Source organism: Prionailurus viverrinus, chromosome A1, assembly GCF_022837055.1.
Source record: "Prionailurus viverrinus isolate Anna chromosome A1, UM_Priviv_1.0, whole genome shotgun sequence".
Lineage (NCBI taxonomy): Eukaryota > Metazoa > Chordata > Mammalia > Carnivora > Felidae > Prionailurus > Prionailurus viverrinus.
The window spans coordinates 183,943,069-183,958,638 of NC_062561.1; the positions used below are offsets into that span (position 1 = coordinate 183,943,069).

Sequence of the window (15,570 nt, forward strand, 5' to 3'; positions counted from 1 at the left end):
GATTAATCCAGTATAACTGAAATGGAGCAAGAGAGATGCTTTAACTGACCCTTATAAAATTGGAGTTTATATTTGCAGATAAGTTAGGCAGCTAAGATCATCACAAAGAGAATTTGCTATGCATATTACGATATGGCTGGGCCATACTGGGAAACTTATATGACCGCACTGGGTTTTGTTCTCTTATCCAGGATTGAAGACGTTAGATTGGATTTGGTGGCCAACAGCATTCTTTACTCTTCTAAATAATTTAAAACCCTATGATAGTAAAATGGCTGGTCAATGTGGACAGAAAAGACTAGACAAGCAAAAGAAAAAAAAGAAAGAAAACTGCAAAAGTAAGGCAGTAAATCCTAAGAAAATAGGAAAAGCTCATAACCCATGGGTCACAAATCTGGAACTAGAATGTTAAGGCTGTTTCTAAGAGGTTAAGATGGTGGGGATGGGGGGGGTGGGGTAATGCTGAAGAATGACTAGACATGTCTCAGCTTTTATCATCACATTTCATCTGATCAGATCAGATGATATTTGGACCTCCTCCTAGCATTAAAACATACAGATTTAATTATTTCTCTAAACTATTAGGTTCTACATATAGTTCACAGTTTGTTCATGAAATCAGGTTAGAATTCTGGTTACCAGATGACATAGGGCATCTTTTCTAAGCTTTGATTTCTTTTCCTAGAAAAGGAGTATATTAATTCTGACTATTCACATGGGCATGTTGTAAAAACTCTATGAATTAAAGGGTGTGAATGTGCTTTTTCTACTATAAAGCACTACAAATGATAAATGAAGATAGACAATCATTATAGTTAAGTTGATTATTAGCAAATGGCCATAGAAATATTAAGCTGATAGCAAATTTTCAAAATTCCAGGTAACTATTTAGGATAGATGCATTTAGTTCTTCTAATTTTGAAGTATTTTTATCTTTAGTGTGACATTAATTAGACATTTGTGTCATGAAGATTTTCCTTTGCCGTAAAGATAAGATTGTTAGAAACAGCATACTTTTGGAGTTACATGGTTGGAACCAAGCCAATTCTATAAATTTTGTAGACAAAACAATAAAAAATAATAATACAGAGAAAACCAAAAAAAGGAATAGCAAAAGTTTTCTAAATTTTATTTCTAAACTACAGCCATAGTGATGTGCACAGACATAGAAAATTTATTCTGAGTTGTTATTATCTTAAATGAAAAATAGAAGTGATGCTTTGTGTATCGTTGCTGAGAATATTTTAATTTTTTCCAAGCACTTTTAATAGTCATGTAATAATTATAGGCAAACAACAATGGGATATACATTCATCCTGGATTATTCTAATAATCAAGATATAAAAGAAATCAGACATTTGTATCTCAAAATTGTTAAGTATGTACTATTCTCCCTTCTTGTGAGTATCTGTAGGCTTTGAACACCAGGAGGGGAATGCTCCATTGAGAACAGAAAAACAAAACTGAACCAGGCAAATAGAGATACTCTGCCTTAAACTCTTAATTTATAACTATTTCTAAGGGCCTGCAGGAGGAAGGGCCATTACAGATATTTACTTCATTGTTTTTTCAAGTGGAGAGTTCATCATTTGTCTCAGTCAATACATGCAGGCAGACTTACACCCAGTTTGCCCTTAAATTCAAACCCAGAACTGTGGCTGTGAACCCATCCATTCAGAACAAACTTTCTGCAAGCACATCCTCACAACGTATCATATCTGTGTAGCTTTCTATCTCAGGGCCACCGAGCCGTCACTCAAGCTTGCTCCTCAGTTAGCATCTAGGAGCTTGTTATTTAAAAAGGGTTCTCCTTCACAAAGCTCTCCCTTCCCTTCCAAGAGCAGGATTTCAATTTTGAAGACAAATGTTATTCACACCCTCCCAGATATTTTCATTAGAGTAGGGGGTTCCCTATCTTCCATCACTAGCAACCCTCAGGTACTACCTTTGAAGATTTCTGGGAATTTAGGTCTCAGGATGAAAACATCTGGGTGGATAAATGATTTGATTAAAATTATGGCAATGATCAAACATTTTTAAATGATGTGGATACAGCTTGAGCTTCTTAGTTTAGAAATCTGTAAGACAGAGATGAATTTTCTAATAGGCCATTTTTCATGTTTCTATCTTGTAACAACATTTCCCTGAGTACTATGGAACACTATCCATACCATAAGGTACTCTAATTTTTTTTTAATTTTCAGTCAAATATAAATGTAAGAGAAAATATATTCCCTTCTCTGAATATTCCTAATGCACATATTAAAGGTACTATGAAGTTATTTATGAAAGAAATCTCCTATGTTTAACCCTGTACTGCCCAAATCATTTAAACATGTGACACTTTTCTCTTATAAAGTCTCTGATACCTCCCATGGCACACTGTGCAATTTGAGTTTTAGAAAGGACCTGGGAAAATACTCATCAGAAAGAGACCGTAGGGTTGGCATTTGGACATCATGACTCTGATATTTGCATATTTGGTGGGAAATGTTGCCTCAGTGCTGTGTAACCTATCCTCACATTACCCCTTCCCAAATTTCTTCCCCAATCCCAAATTAGAGTATTCTTGGCCTTCTGTTGCTCATAGTGTAATATTTAAACTCCTAACGTACTATGAAAAGTTTGATGTCTGATGCAAATGTTTCTTTCTTATTCCTCATACCCCTCTTATCACTTATTACCCCTATACCCCTATACCCCACTTATCACTTATTACTGTCTGGCAAAATGATCTACTTACCACCTGGTAAACACAGAATGCTCCCTGTGCTTGCCATTTCTTTCTGCGTGGAAGTCCCTCTTTCTCCATGTTTTCATTGACTTGTATCATTTTTCTAGATAGAACTGAAGTGTCACCACCTCTATAAAGATTTATTTTCTTACACTTCTTAAGTCTTTTTAGCTTCATTATCATCTGCATCTTCTTAGACCCATCTGTGTCTAGTACTTTCAAAGAGTATCAAAGTTTTCTCTTTAAATGTCTCTTTACAAGTAAATCTAATCTGGGAGGCTAGAAGTCAGAGTAACTGTTCTCGCTAGATAGGGACTTAGTGACTGGGGAAGGACATAAACAAGTTTTCTGTAATACCTTATTTTTCTTGTCATAGATGGTGATTACATGGATGTATGAATAAGTAAAAATTCAAGTCGTAAATTTAAGATTAATTTAGCAAATCTATTGTTATTTATTGCATACCATAAGAGCAAATTTTTTAAAGATTTTTGATTTAGAGAGAGAGAGCATAAAAATGAAGGAGAGAGAGAATCTCAAGAGGCTCCAGGCCCAGCACAGAGCCTGACACGGGGCTCGATCCTATGACCCTGGGATCGAGTTGAAATCAAGAGTCGGGTGCCCAATTGACAGAGCTACCCAGGGGCATCATACAAGAGCAAAATTTTTTAAATATGTGTTGCCCTACTAGTGTTTTAATCACCAGAGAGGAGACATTTTATTCATCTTTCTTATTTCCAAGTTATAATGGTGCCAGCACAATGGGGATATGCACATTCCATGAAGAATGAGTAAGTGACTGAAGAGACATGCAGTCCCCTTTCCTGGGTGCAGCCTTCACTTGTCAAGAGAGGAACACATTTCAGGTAGATGGAGGCTATTTAATAGACTATAATTAGAGCAATCAGAAGACACGGATGATGGTATGTAGCTGATAAGTTTGCAGATGAAAAGAGTGAATGCAGACTGATTAAGAATTCTGAATAGAACTTTAGAGCTTGGCAACATTTCAACAATGTAGTTCACTGAACAGCTCAGCAAATACCTGTGCCACATATGTCTTCTATTTTCCCTCACACTTAAGACATTTCCCTAAAGGCTAATAAACAATAGATACATCCCTGAAGAACAATATATATATATATATATATATATATATATATATATATATATATATATTGACTCAAATATTATTACTTAACATTAACTGCCAGCTGTATGCAACTTACAACTAGCATAAACTCTTTGCCCTTGAGAATCCTATGTTTAAAAAAAAAAAGTTACAATGTTAGGCAAAAAGGCAAGCGGAAAAGATTAATTGTTTTCTTAGTTAATGTCTTCTGTTCATTCTTGAGGCATATAAGATGTCTATTAGGAGTCAGGAACCATGTTAGGATATGGGCAAAAAGATGGTGAGGAAAACAAGGCTCATGACTTCATGAAAGTCCAGCAAAAGAATAAAAAGTATAAATTGCTTTCATTTACAGTTTTCTCTCTGCTAACTATTCCTCATGCATGTATTTATTGTTCATAGCAGTCAAATGAAATACATATCATTATCATCCCTGCATTATAAATGAAGAGGTTCAAGTAAGATAAATAAGAGGTTCACTTAGATAATAAAAATCCACATATATGATTTTCCAATCTCTATTTGTCAAGTTCTGGAGAGGAGGAAACTGGGCTTGGACTTCTGTGTTTCTTCCTCAGCATATCCAGTGCAGGGCTGGAAACATAGTAGGGTGTCACATATCAATTGATTTACTGTGATGGGATTTGCCCTACAATTTCTTTCCTGTTCTTGGGCAGCAGGAAAAGGAGGGTATTTCTTTCCTGTGCAAGAGAGATGCCACCATATTAAATTCTACGTTTAACCCATCATTGTATTCTTTGCCTCTGTACATTATCAGAGTAACTGGCATACGGTATGGTATGGCTTAGGCCAAATCAACCAAATTTGTTAACTGTCTGTGTAGCGTGATTGTCCATGCTTCACTCCCATTACTGCAAATCAAGCTCAGTAGTAGTGTCTGTGTGTCTGTGTGCTCTGCTTCTAACAAATGGCACCAGCAGTACAGAAAGCCAGAAGTATGTAGAGTTAGAGGCCCTACTAATCCCTATCCAATGATTAACTTCTGCCGGATATGAAACTTGAGCTTCTTTCCTCAAGGTAGGACCAACTCTCAGATACAATTCGCTCCCCATAAAACCAGGATAGGGCTAAAACCTTGCCTGAAATTATACTATGGATGGAACACATCCTTTCCCTCTCCTTTTCCCTCCACTCCTTTTCTAGCTTCTTACTGGAAGTACCTCTTTGCTCAATCATTTACACATGAAGTTTCAGTTCAGAGTTTGCTTCTAAGGAAACCAACTGCAGATAATCTATTTAATCTATTTTGTAGTAGTTAATAGTATATCAGACAGGATTCTCAAGGGAAGCAGAAGTGATAGGATATTTATATAGAGAGAGTAAAATGTATTTTAATGAATTGGCTCACAAGATTGTAGGGCTTGGAAAGTCTAAAATCTATAGGGTAGCCTGGCAGGCTGGAAATCCAAGTCAGGGTTCATTACGCAGCCTTGAGTCTGAAATCCGTATGACAGGCCAACAGGCTGAAAACTGAGGCAGAATTTCCATGTTACAGTCTTGAAGGAGAATTCTTTCTTCCCCATGAAATGGAGTTTGAGTCTTAAGACCTTCAACTGATTGATGAGGCCCACCCACATTATGGAGTGTAATCTACTTTGCTTAAAGTCAAATGATTGTAAATGTTCAAGTACATCTAGAAGAGACCATCACACCAACATCTAAATTGCTGTTTGGCCAAACAACTGGCACCAGAGCCTAGCCAAGCTATTACATGAATTAACCATCAGAAGAAGGGGATTTTGGAATGGTGGAATAAGCCGTGGCCTAAGCTGGAGGAGACCACTCACAAGGATTCTGGAACAGCCTATAGCTTGGTTATGTGCCTCAGCTTTTTATTTTTATTTTTGTCTCCTATGCAGGAGGGTCTTAAGAGTACCTGACGATACATGAGGTGAAAAACAATATTGTACTAGTGGCTTAGCACTTCTGAGATACTAGGCTGGCTCACTGATCAATTCAGAAGTCCAGGCAGAAGTCGAAAGGTACAAATGATTAGGTTTACTATGAGAACCGGAGAGCGAGAAAGCACAATTATTAATTATACATCAATTTGTGTATTTGATTAACAACTTTCTCATAACCCAATGAGGATATAAGTTCCATGAGATGAAAGCTGATTCTATTATCGTATGCCCATACCTAGCAGAGTACCTGGTACAATGGATATTTACTGAATCAATGCCAATGACATTAAATTAGTATAAACATCATTGCATTTACATAAATTATATAGACCAATTATATGTAATAAATATACAAATTATACATAAATATATATTTATATATGTGTATACATGTGTGTGTATACACGCATACCCTCATATACTTTTATTAGTTTGTGGATGTCCTGACAAAACTGTGTTTATACTTTATGCGTTTTCTGTTTTTATGTTTATGATACTCCTTTTTTTTTTAATTTTTTTTTCAACGTTTATTTATTTTTGGGACAGAGAGAGACAGAGCATGAACGGGGGAGGGGCAGAGAGAGAGGGAGACACAGAATCGGAAACAGGCTCCAGCCTCTGAGCCATCAGCCCAGAGCCTGACGCAGGGCTTGAACTCCCGGACTGGGAGATCGTGACCTGGCTGAAGTCGGACGCTTAACCGACTGCGCCACCCAGGCGCCCCTATGATACTCCTTTTATAGGGAAAATATCTTTGAGTCTGTCACACAATGAGATCCTCCTTGTGGTCTTTTTGCAGAAGGTGAGGTAACATTCAACCATTGAAATCATCTTTGCTGTAAATCTCTCAACATCAGTTTACTGTTAATAACTCCAAACAGGGGGGGAAAAATAAGACAGACAATCAGACAAGGGGACCCGAGCAGCGGAAAATAATTGGACTCTCTAAATTGTACCATTCTCAAGAGAAATTACTGGAGCACACTGTTTCTTCCCCGGACCACGCTGTGCATCCCTTGGAATCGCTACAGAGGCATTTTATTGCTCATTAAATATTTTTTAATGTGAATCCACTCTTGGCATTTCTATTTTATAGTTTTTCTCACAATCCTTCCTGTGTTGAATACCTCCTTCCCGACTATGTGTAATTTAAAAGAAATTATGTAAGCTTATTTCTCTGATTAAGAAAGCCTAATGCGCAAACACACAAAGGATATGACCAGTGTAGCTCAAGTAGCTAATGAATCTGGCAGTTTTAAGCTCGTTCCCAATAAAAATGGGCCCCACAAATCACTATAAAAAATGTGTTTTGTACCTCAAGAGCCATAATTGTCACACATTTACAATTCATAAGCAGTGACTGCAGGGTGCTTACTCTAGTTAATCCTCCATAGAATAGTGGATATTGATGCTGTGGAGAAGGGGCACAACAAAATCATCTGTCACTTGAAATACTCATTTGGGAAGCCTCACACACTAATGAAATCCTGAAATGTAGCAATGGGAAGCCTGAATGCGATCTTCTGCCTAAACTGTAAGTGGTGACAAAGGTGTAAGTCTGAGATGCCCAGGCATAGCCTGGCGTAGCTTGCCTCTGGTTTACTGACTCTAAAATAGTAAAGATAAAACCTGCATTTGGATTGTCCAAAAACCTATGTCTCAAGACTTTACTGTACACCTATCTGGACCTAAAGAAACAGAACGGAGACATATAAATTCTAAGAAGCTTCCTTGCCATGACTGATTTGGTTAAAGTGTAACCGGTATATGATGAATAGCTAGACTTAATAATGACTTGATGAACATATTCAATATATTTACAATTCTTTTAGCAAGGGAGAATACTTTCTGTGACTATTACATTCAAATGGTTTCCAAATCTTAAAAGTAGTATTTAAATTCAACCAAAACACGTAGATTGTCCCTAAAACTTGTAGTAAATGGCTATAAACCTACATAATTGAATCTTTGGAGTGTGAGGCCTCCCTCTGGTACATCATGAGTACTTGAAATAGACTCTTGGTCTGGTTTCAAATTCAATTTTTGTTTTGTTTTTAAAGAACATTGATAAAATCAGAGAAAGCATATTGTTTATTCAATCTAATCCATCTGCAAGGTAAGGGAATTACTCAGTATAATGTGAAGACAAATGAAATGGATTAAGTGAATCTTGGAAGACCTTCAACATTTTTCTGCCCCTAAAGGCTAGGTTTCCAATAATCACTCAGTCATTTAAACATAAGACACCTGAATGTACGTAGGCATTGTGTGTATAATTGAATGTGTATAATTGTGTGAATAATTGTGCATACGTACATTGAATGTACATATGTATAAAAATAAATGTATGTATGTATAAAAATAAATGTATGTATGTATAAAAAATAAAATAAAATAAAATAAAATAAAATAAAATCAGCTATCCTTGCTTTGGTTCCTCCTTAACATGCCACTTTAACATCTTTATTTTGTTCTCTCCAGCCCCCCCCCTCTATAACCCATTGCTTACAGTAGCCACTTATATTTCCTTGTATAAAATCATCTCAGTTTGTGATTGAAATGATTCCTCACTTCCTCGGTTTGCATTTTTAACCATACAAGCTTTTTAAGTTCAAGAAGAAGAATCAAAATGCATTTATATTCTATATTACAATAAATGTGAATATCAAAAGTTTCTCCTTGAGTTGTGTGACTGCTGACATTTGAAAAAAAGCCAGAGAATCTTAGAATCGGAAGAAGCAGAAATATGTTTAGTATTTCAATTGACTCCTGATGGAGAGGGAGAGAGAGGAAAAATTATAAGTTCTCTTTGCAAAGTTTTATGTTTTTTTTAAACTATTTATTTTTCTAGGACCTAGATTAATTACAATTCTTGTTTCAAGACACAAATGGTTCATTATATTTAGTTGTTTGCTTATTTTATTTTATTTTTTTCAATATATGAAATTTATTAAAAATATGGAACGCTTCATGAATTTGCGTGTCATCCTTGCGCAGGGGCCATGCTAATCTTCTCTGTATCGTTCCAATTTTAGTATATGTGCTGCCGAAGCGAGCACTTGTTTGCTTATTTTAAATAACATAGTGAACCTGCATCAATTATGAAAAGTAGAGCCCTGATGGTAACTTAAATGAGCTCACGTGGTCTTCTATTCTTTTCTCTTCCTTCCCCAACCCAAAGTAACAATCATCCTGAATGATCACACTCTTGGGGGTATATGTGTGCAGAGTTTCTTAATACAGTGTATGCCCTAAAAACACACATCATTTTAGATGTTTTTAACTTTATAAAAAGGCACACACTCTATATAATCATTTTAAAGTTACTGTTATAAAACAGTATGATAATGCTAAGATTTATATAATTTACTGAAAGTAACGGTAGTTTATTTTTATTGATATATAGTATTCTATTGTGGTATGTACAGTAAAACCTTGCATTTGTAGTAACTTGCTCTGCAAGTGTTCTGCAAGACAAGCAAACATTTCTAACAAATTTTAACTTGATAAATGAGCGATGTCTTACAATGTAAGTAGTACGAAACACAGAATATCACATCTCACAACTGAGTCAAGGTTCTTCTCTCTCTCTCTCTCTCTCTCTCTCTCTATATATATATATATATATATATATATATATATCTCACTGCGGGATTGTGGGTGGTCATCTCCCATACTTGAATGCTCCGTCTCAGGCCATGCTGTTTGGTAGAAATCAGGGATTTCTCGGAATGTTGGAAGGTGCCCTCAACTGGCACTAGTGTATTTTTTGCCACTTAAAAGCACCTATGGACAGTCCTTTGCTCTTCCATACAAGAGTAAGCTTAGGAATGCTTTGCTTCATTCTAGGTCAGGCTGCCTGTAGATACAGACCCTTTCCTCTACTGCCTTATTGCCAGTTACATTAAATACAGTATATGACAAGAGTTCATTAATACTGTACTGTAGTCAACATCCATGAGAGCATATACAATGGCCCCATGCAGAAAAAGATTCCATTAAGCCAATAGATCACAGTGATTCTGTTAGTGATAGTGAAAGGCATCCCATACAATAATGCTCCTCTCTCTTGTCTCCCTCACAACAGCCGCTAAGGTTTTCAAAGCTAAGTGTGGGTTGTTTATTTTTTTTTATATTTTGTATCTCCTTTATTATTTTGTATTACATTACAGTATTGTGATTTTGTATATGAATATTTTTGGGTTGTGGAACAAATCATCTGAGTTTCCATTATTTCTTATGGGGAAATTTGCTTTGATATACAAGTGCTTTATCTTACAAGCATATTTCCAGAACAAATTATGCTTGCAAACCAAGGGTTTACTGTACTATGTTTATACTTTTAATTCATGAATTGATTCATGAATTCAGTCAACCACTTATATTGAGCCAAGGAAATAACAAAAATAGTGTAGCACATCTTTAAAAGCTTTGGTCCTTTTTAGGAAACTCTAAAATTAAGGGCACCTGGGTGGTTCAGTTGATTAAGCAGCTGACTCCTGGGTTCAGCTCAGGTCATGATCTCATGGTTTCATAAGTTCAAGCCCCGTGTCAAGCTCTGTGCTGGCAGCACAGATCCTGTCTTGGATTCTCTGTCTCCTCTCTCTCTGATCCTCCTCAACTCATGCTGTCTCTGTTTCTCTCAAAATAGATGAATAAACTTAAAAAAAAAAAAACCTCTAAAATTAATGAGTTGTAAGTAGGTGGTTTCAACCTTCTTTTGAGCTCTAAGGCAGTCCAGTTTTCTGAGTGGTGAACTTTCCAGGGCATACTCTTAGTGAAGATGTTGATAAACTTCTAACATCAGCACTCTTAGGAACAATTCTTTTGCATCCTTTACCTAAGCCTTGCCTTGCAGAAAGACAAAAAGAGCATCCCTCATATATGAACATGCCTGATGTAAGTAAATATGTGTGGGGGAGTCTTTCCAATCTTGGAACAACAGTTCTGTTAGAGGTAGCATTTTGGTTTCCATTTTTATAGTGTTTACCTAGTTGAGTAAATACTTTGGCCAGTGAGCTCATAAAGACAAAAAACAAAAAATCAGTAATAACTCCCCTCCCCTCAATCTCTGAAGTACAATCATTATAGGGAAAACTAAAATGGAAGGTAAAAGAAAAAGTATCCAGAGGTGAGAATATCTTTGAGGAGTACTTTATTCTACCCTCATACTGATGTCCTATGTTCTCTGAATTTAAAGAACTGTTTTGGGATACTATTCTTCAGATACCAAGATATCTGGGAATATTTATGGTTTATTTGTTGTCTGGTATAACCTGGTAGTTTATTTTATTTCTTTTAATAATACAATTGACATTATAGAGCACTTACTATATCCCAGACATCACAGCATTTTCTGTGCATTTTTTTCATATATTACAATAATTTTATAAGATTTATTATCATTATTATCCTCACCATTTTACAGCTGAGGGAAAATTTCCAAGTTCACAGGTGAGCCCTCAAAATCCCAACCTTTAACTATGGCTATTATATTCTTTGCAATTCAGTCACCTTTATGTTACTTTATGTTATGTTATTGACTTTAGCTAATAATTTTCTACTTCATTATCTCTATATAAAATGGAGATAATAAAACACACAAAGGTTTATATGTATAGACATGAAAAGTTTCCAATATAATACTTTTGAAATAGTAATATGTGCAATATAATTTTTATTTATGTGAAAATAAAATAGAAAATATTTATTTATATACCTGCATATATATCTATATGAAAAACTACCAAAGGAAATTACCCCTCAGAAGATAAGAAGTGAGTAGTATTAGAGTGAAATTAAAAGAGAAATTCTTTTTTATGATAAACACTTTTTAAAATATTTTCTAACATAAGCATGTTTTTCTTGTTATTAAAAAAAATTCAAAAAAAATGGAGACCTATGACAGGTTTTCGAGTAAGTTAGAAACCTAAAAATTAGTTAAAATGGTGACTGAATGAATATTGACATTTATCAATACTCTTCTAAATTACCCCTGTACCAAATCTCACATAAATTCAGAGAAGAATTTATCAGTGAAAAATACCAGAATTGTAAAATAAGTTATAGAATTAATAAGTGAGAAATTTGGGGGATCTTCTGAAAGAGGGCAGAATTGGTCATATGTACAGGAAAGTGACCAGAGACAACCATTATCAAAAATACACCAAAAAAAAAAAATCTTTTTTAGAGCCAGAGTGAATGTAGAGGAGAACCAGCCAGGCTCCAGGAGTAAATACCCAGGCAAAGGCGAACATTAAGCAAATATCAGGGTGACCAATCAGACAGCTACCATCAGAGCTTTTGGAATGTAGCCCCTATCTCCCAAGCAAAAGTGTAGGAAGTGTGTACCAAGAGAGTAATAATGAGAATCAGCCCTGCGGTAGGAGAAGCCAATCAGTGTTCTGAATAATAACAGACCCAGGAGGGGAAGGGATCCCACATCACCCTGCAAACACTACCAGATCTCCTCTAGCAGCTCTCATTCGAGCATGGCTCTGATAAAAGCAGGAGTTCTCAAACACAGACATGAATGGGAAACCAATGATCCCCAAATATTTAAGGAAAATAAACACCATGAAATAGAGCTATGGTAAAATACATATGGAAAGATCACTACCCAAAATTATGTTAATTGTAATGAGTATAATTGATATAATCAGAGGGAATTAAGAGGTTTAAATTTTTAAAAAGAGAAAAATACTACCTCATTAGTAGACATATATCTTCAAGGTGGGCTTATCAAACGGGTAAGAGAGAGGCAAAATTTTAAGTTCTTTGACCTTTCCTATCCTGTATGTGAGAGATAGGAGTGCAAAGAAGACACATGATTGCAAGGACTTCTTTTTTTTTTTTTAAACAACTTTTTTTTTTAATGTTTGTTTATTTTTGAGAGAGAGAGAGAGAGAGGGGAAGAGAGAGGGAGACATAGAATCTGAAGCAGGATCCAGGCTCTGAGCTCTCAGCACAGAGCTCAATGTGGGACTCGGACTCACAAACTGTGAGATCATGACCTGGGCTGAAGTCAGATGGTTAACTGACTGAGCCACCCTCGCACCCTGATTGCAAGGACTTTTGGCAGAAAACAGGCAATGCTTCTCCAACCATAATAAGACGTGTACATTGCCCCTTGTGAAATACACAGAGACATAAATCAAGTAAAAGTCTTCTCTTTTAGTACCTTTCTCCATTTTTGGACTGGATCTAAACCCCTTTGGTTTACTCAAAGACAAAAATTCGAGAATTTTATCTTTCAATTTTTCCATTCTGGACATTGTCTCATGTCAAGTTTATAGGAATTCCTTGAAAACAATGGTATGTACACATTGGTCTCTCTTGAACTGACTCCATCAGGCGTTCATCCCTACCAAGGGACATCATCAGTCCTTGTCTGTGTCACTAATGACATCAACATTGCTAAATTCAATGTAAACTTTCCAGTCTTCATCCTTCTTGACCTAGTATATCTGACAGAACTGATTGCTCCCTGCCTATCGACATTTTTGGCTCCTGTGAAATCACAGTATCTTGATCCTTCTATTTCCTTACCAAACACTCCTTCTCAGGCTCTTTGAATGGTTTATTTTCATTTCCTCTACAATTAAACACAGAAGTGCCCAAATGGTTTCACTTCTCAGTCTTATCTCTAATCTTTTTAATATCCAGTCTTTAGGATATCTCATGTAGGCCCATGGCTTTTTTTAATCTCTCCAAAAAATCTGAAATGTCTACACAGAGTCCAAATAATTCCCCTGATCTAAAGACTTTTTTTTTTATCTGTATCATTAGCAACTCAAATGTAATATGTCTAAAAATAAACATACAAACCCACTCCATCCACAGATTTTCCTGTCTCTAAGTGGTAAATTCCATCCTCCCACTGCTCACTCCAAAAACTTTAACATCATCCTTGGGCCCTCTCTTTCTTTCATACTACTTTGCCAGTCTGTTTTTAAATCCTGACTCTACCTTCAAAACACACCATGAATCCAACCACTTTTCACTATGTTAAGTGCTACACCCTGCTCGATGCCACCTTTAAATCTCCCCTAAATCCTAATTGGCCTCCAGTTGTCCTTGCTCAGTTCTTCCCCACATCCAAGCTTATTCTCAACCCAGCAACACAGAGGGATTCTTTTAACAAAATTTCCTGTCAGATCACAGTGTTTCTATGTTCAAAGCCCACCAAAGGTTTCCCATTTCATTCAGAATAAAAGCTGATGTTGCTTGCATGGCTCCCAAGCCACTGTGTGATCTGCCCACCACCCCCATCCGACGAATACTTTTCCCTTACTTAAAGTTCTCCAGCCACTTTGACCTCCTTGCTATTACTGGAATACACCAGGAATGTTGTTGCCTTGGGCTGTTTCTATTAACACTCCCTTATGTAGAACAATGGCTTCCCAGATATTCACAAGGTTGTTCCTTACTTCTTTGAGGTCCTGCCTCAAATGTCATCTCATTTGATGACCTGTCTGACCTTTATAAAATAACAGCCTTCTGGTTTCCCTTCCTGGTACTCTCCATCCACTGAGCACTACTTTTGTATCTCTACTCAGTTTATCAGGTATTGATACATAATAGGTTTACTTGCTTGTTTACTTTCTGTTTTCTGATTAGACCCAATGAGAACAGAAATTTTATTTTCATTGCAATATCTTTACTGCCTTGTACAGCGTTTGGCACATTACAAATATAAATATTTATTCAGTCTTTAATAGATTATTGGCTTACTGTTATTAACCAGATTTGTCTAAAGTGGGTCTCTGTTTAAAATTGTCAAAGTGATTCGTTTTAAGTACGTATGGAACTTTCACACAAATGGACTATTATATAAACCACTGAGGAAAATTTCAAGAAATCTCAAAAAGGAGAGATCATAAAGGCTATAGAAGACAAGGCAATAATAATAGAAAGGAACAATACAAGACCTTGAACATAACAGTGGAAAATAAATGTTTTTGCTTGGAAACATTCATTTAAATAACTCTTGATTACAATAGGAAAAAAAAATCACTAAAGTTTAGAAGAGTTACAAATAAAAGTACACTATGAGATGCCACCAGAGCAGCATTCGGAAATAAACGTGGGGCTCAACATGTATACATTGGACAAAACCTTGAAATTTAAAAATTAATGCTCATAACTCAAGAGGCTGAAAAGAAAAAAAAAAGAAAACAAAAGAGAAGGAGGGGAATGAGTCAATAAAGATGAAAGCACAATTTATTGAAATATAAATTCAAGGAAACAGAGTTGATCCACAAAGCCAAAATTCTCCTAAAAGACTAACCACATTATAATGATGTCTGAGCAGGAAAGAGAGAAAACTAGAAAGAATAAATAAAACGAGAGATATGAAATAACTATAAATAGGAATCCAGTGTATTTCAATGTGACAATTTCAATAGCTACATTTTTGATAGGCAAAAATAGACAGAAAGCAAAGGCAGAGCAAGCAAGTAGGAAGCTATTTCAAACTCTGAGAGAAGTGATTTTTGACACCTATACATGAGCAGTATCTCTAAGGATGAGTTTACGGGTGAGCTAGAAAAACTAAGTAGAAGTGGGTGATTGGTTGGGTAAGAAGTTAAAGAGAGATTCATCTCTTTACTTCTCACCCTTGTATTAATTGTGTGAGAGGGGTGAAGGTAAGGGCTGGTAATTTATTTTCATCTTTTTTTTTTTTTTAATTTGCTCAACACCCGCTATTAACATGAATATTTCAATTACCCTAATTCATTAGGCATTAAAATAGGAGAACTGATGAGACTTGGCCTTAT

At 35.9% G+C, this 15,570-nt stretch overlaps 1 non-coding gene across 1 annotated transcript; it reads right to left on the minus strand.

The window, feature by feature from the left end:
- Window positions 1–8,743: 8,743 nt before the first annotated feature.
- LOC125146898 (U6 spliceosomal RNA) lies at window positions 8,744–8,850 on the minus strand. Its single transcript, XR_007144917.1, has one exon. It is a non-coding gene; the product is annotated as a U6 spliceosomal RNA (small nuclear RNA).
- Window positions 8,851–15,570: the final 6,720 nt, after the last annotated feature.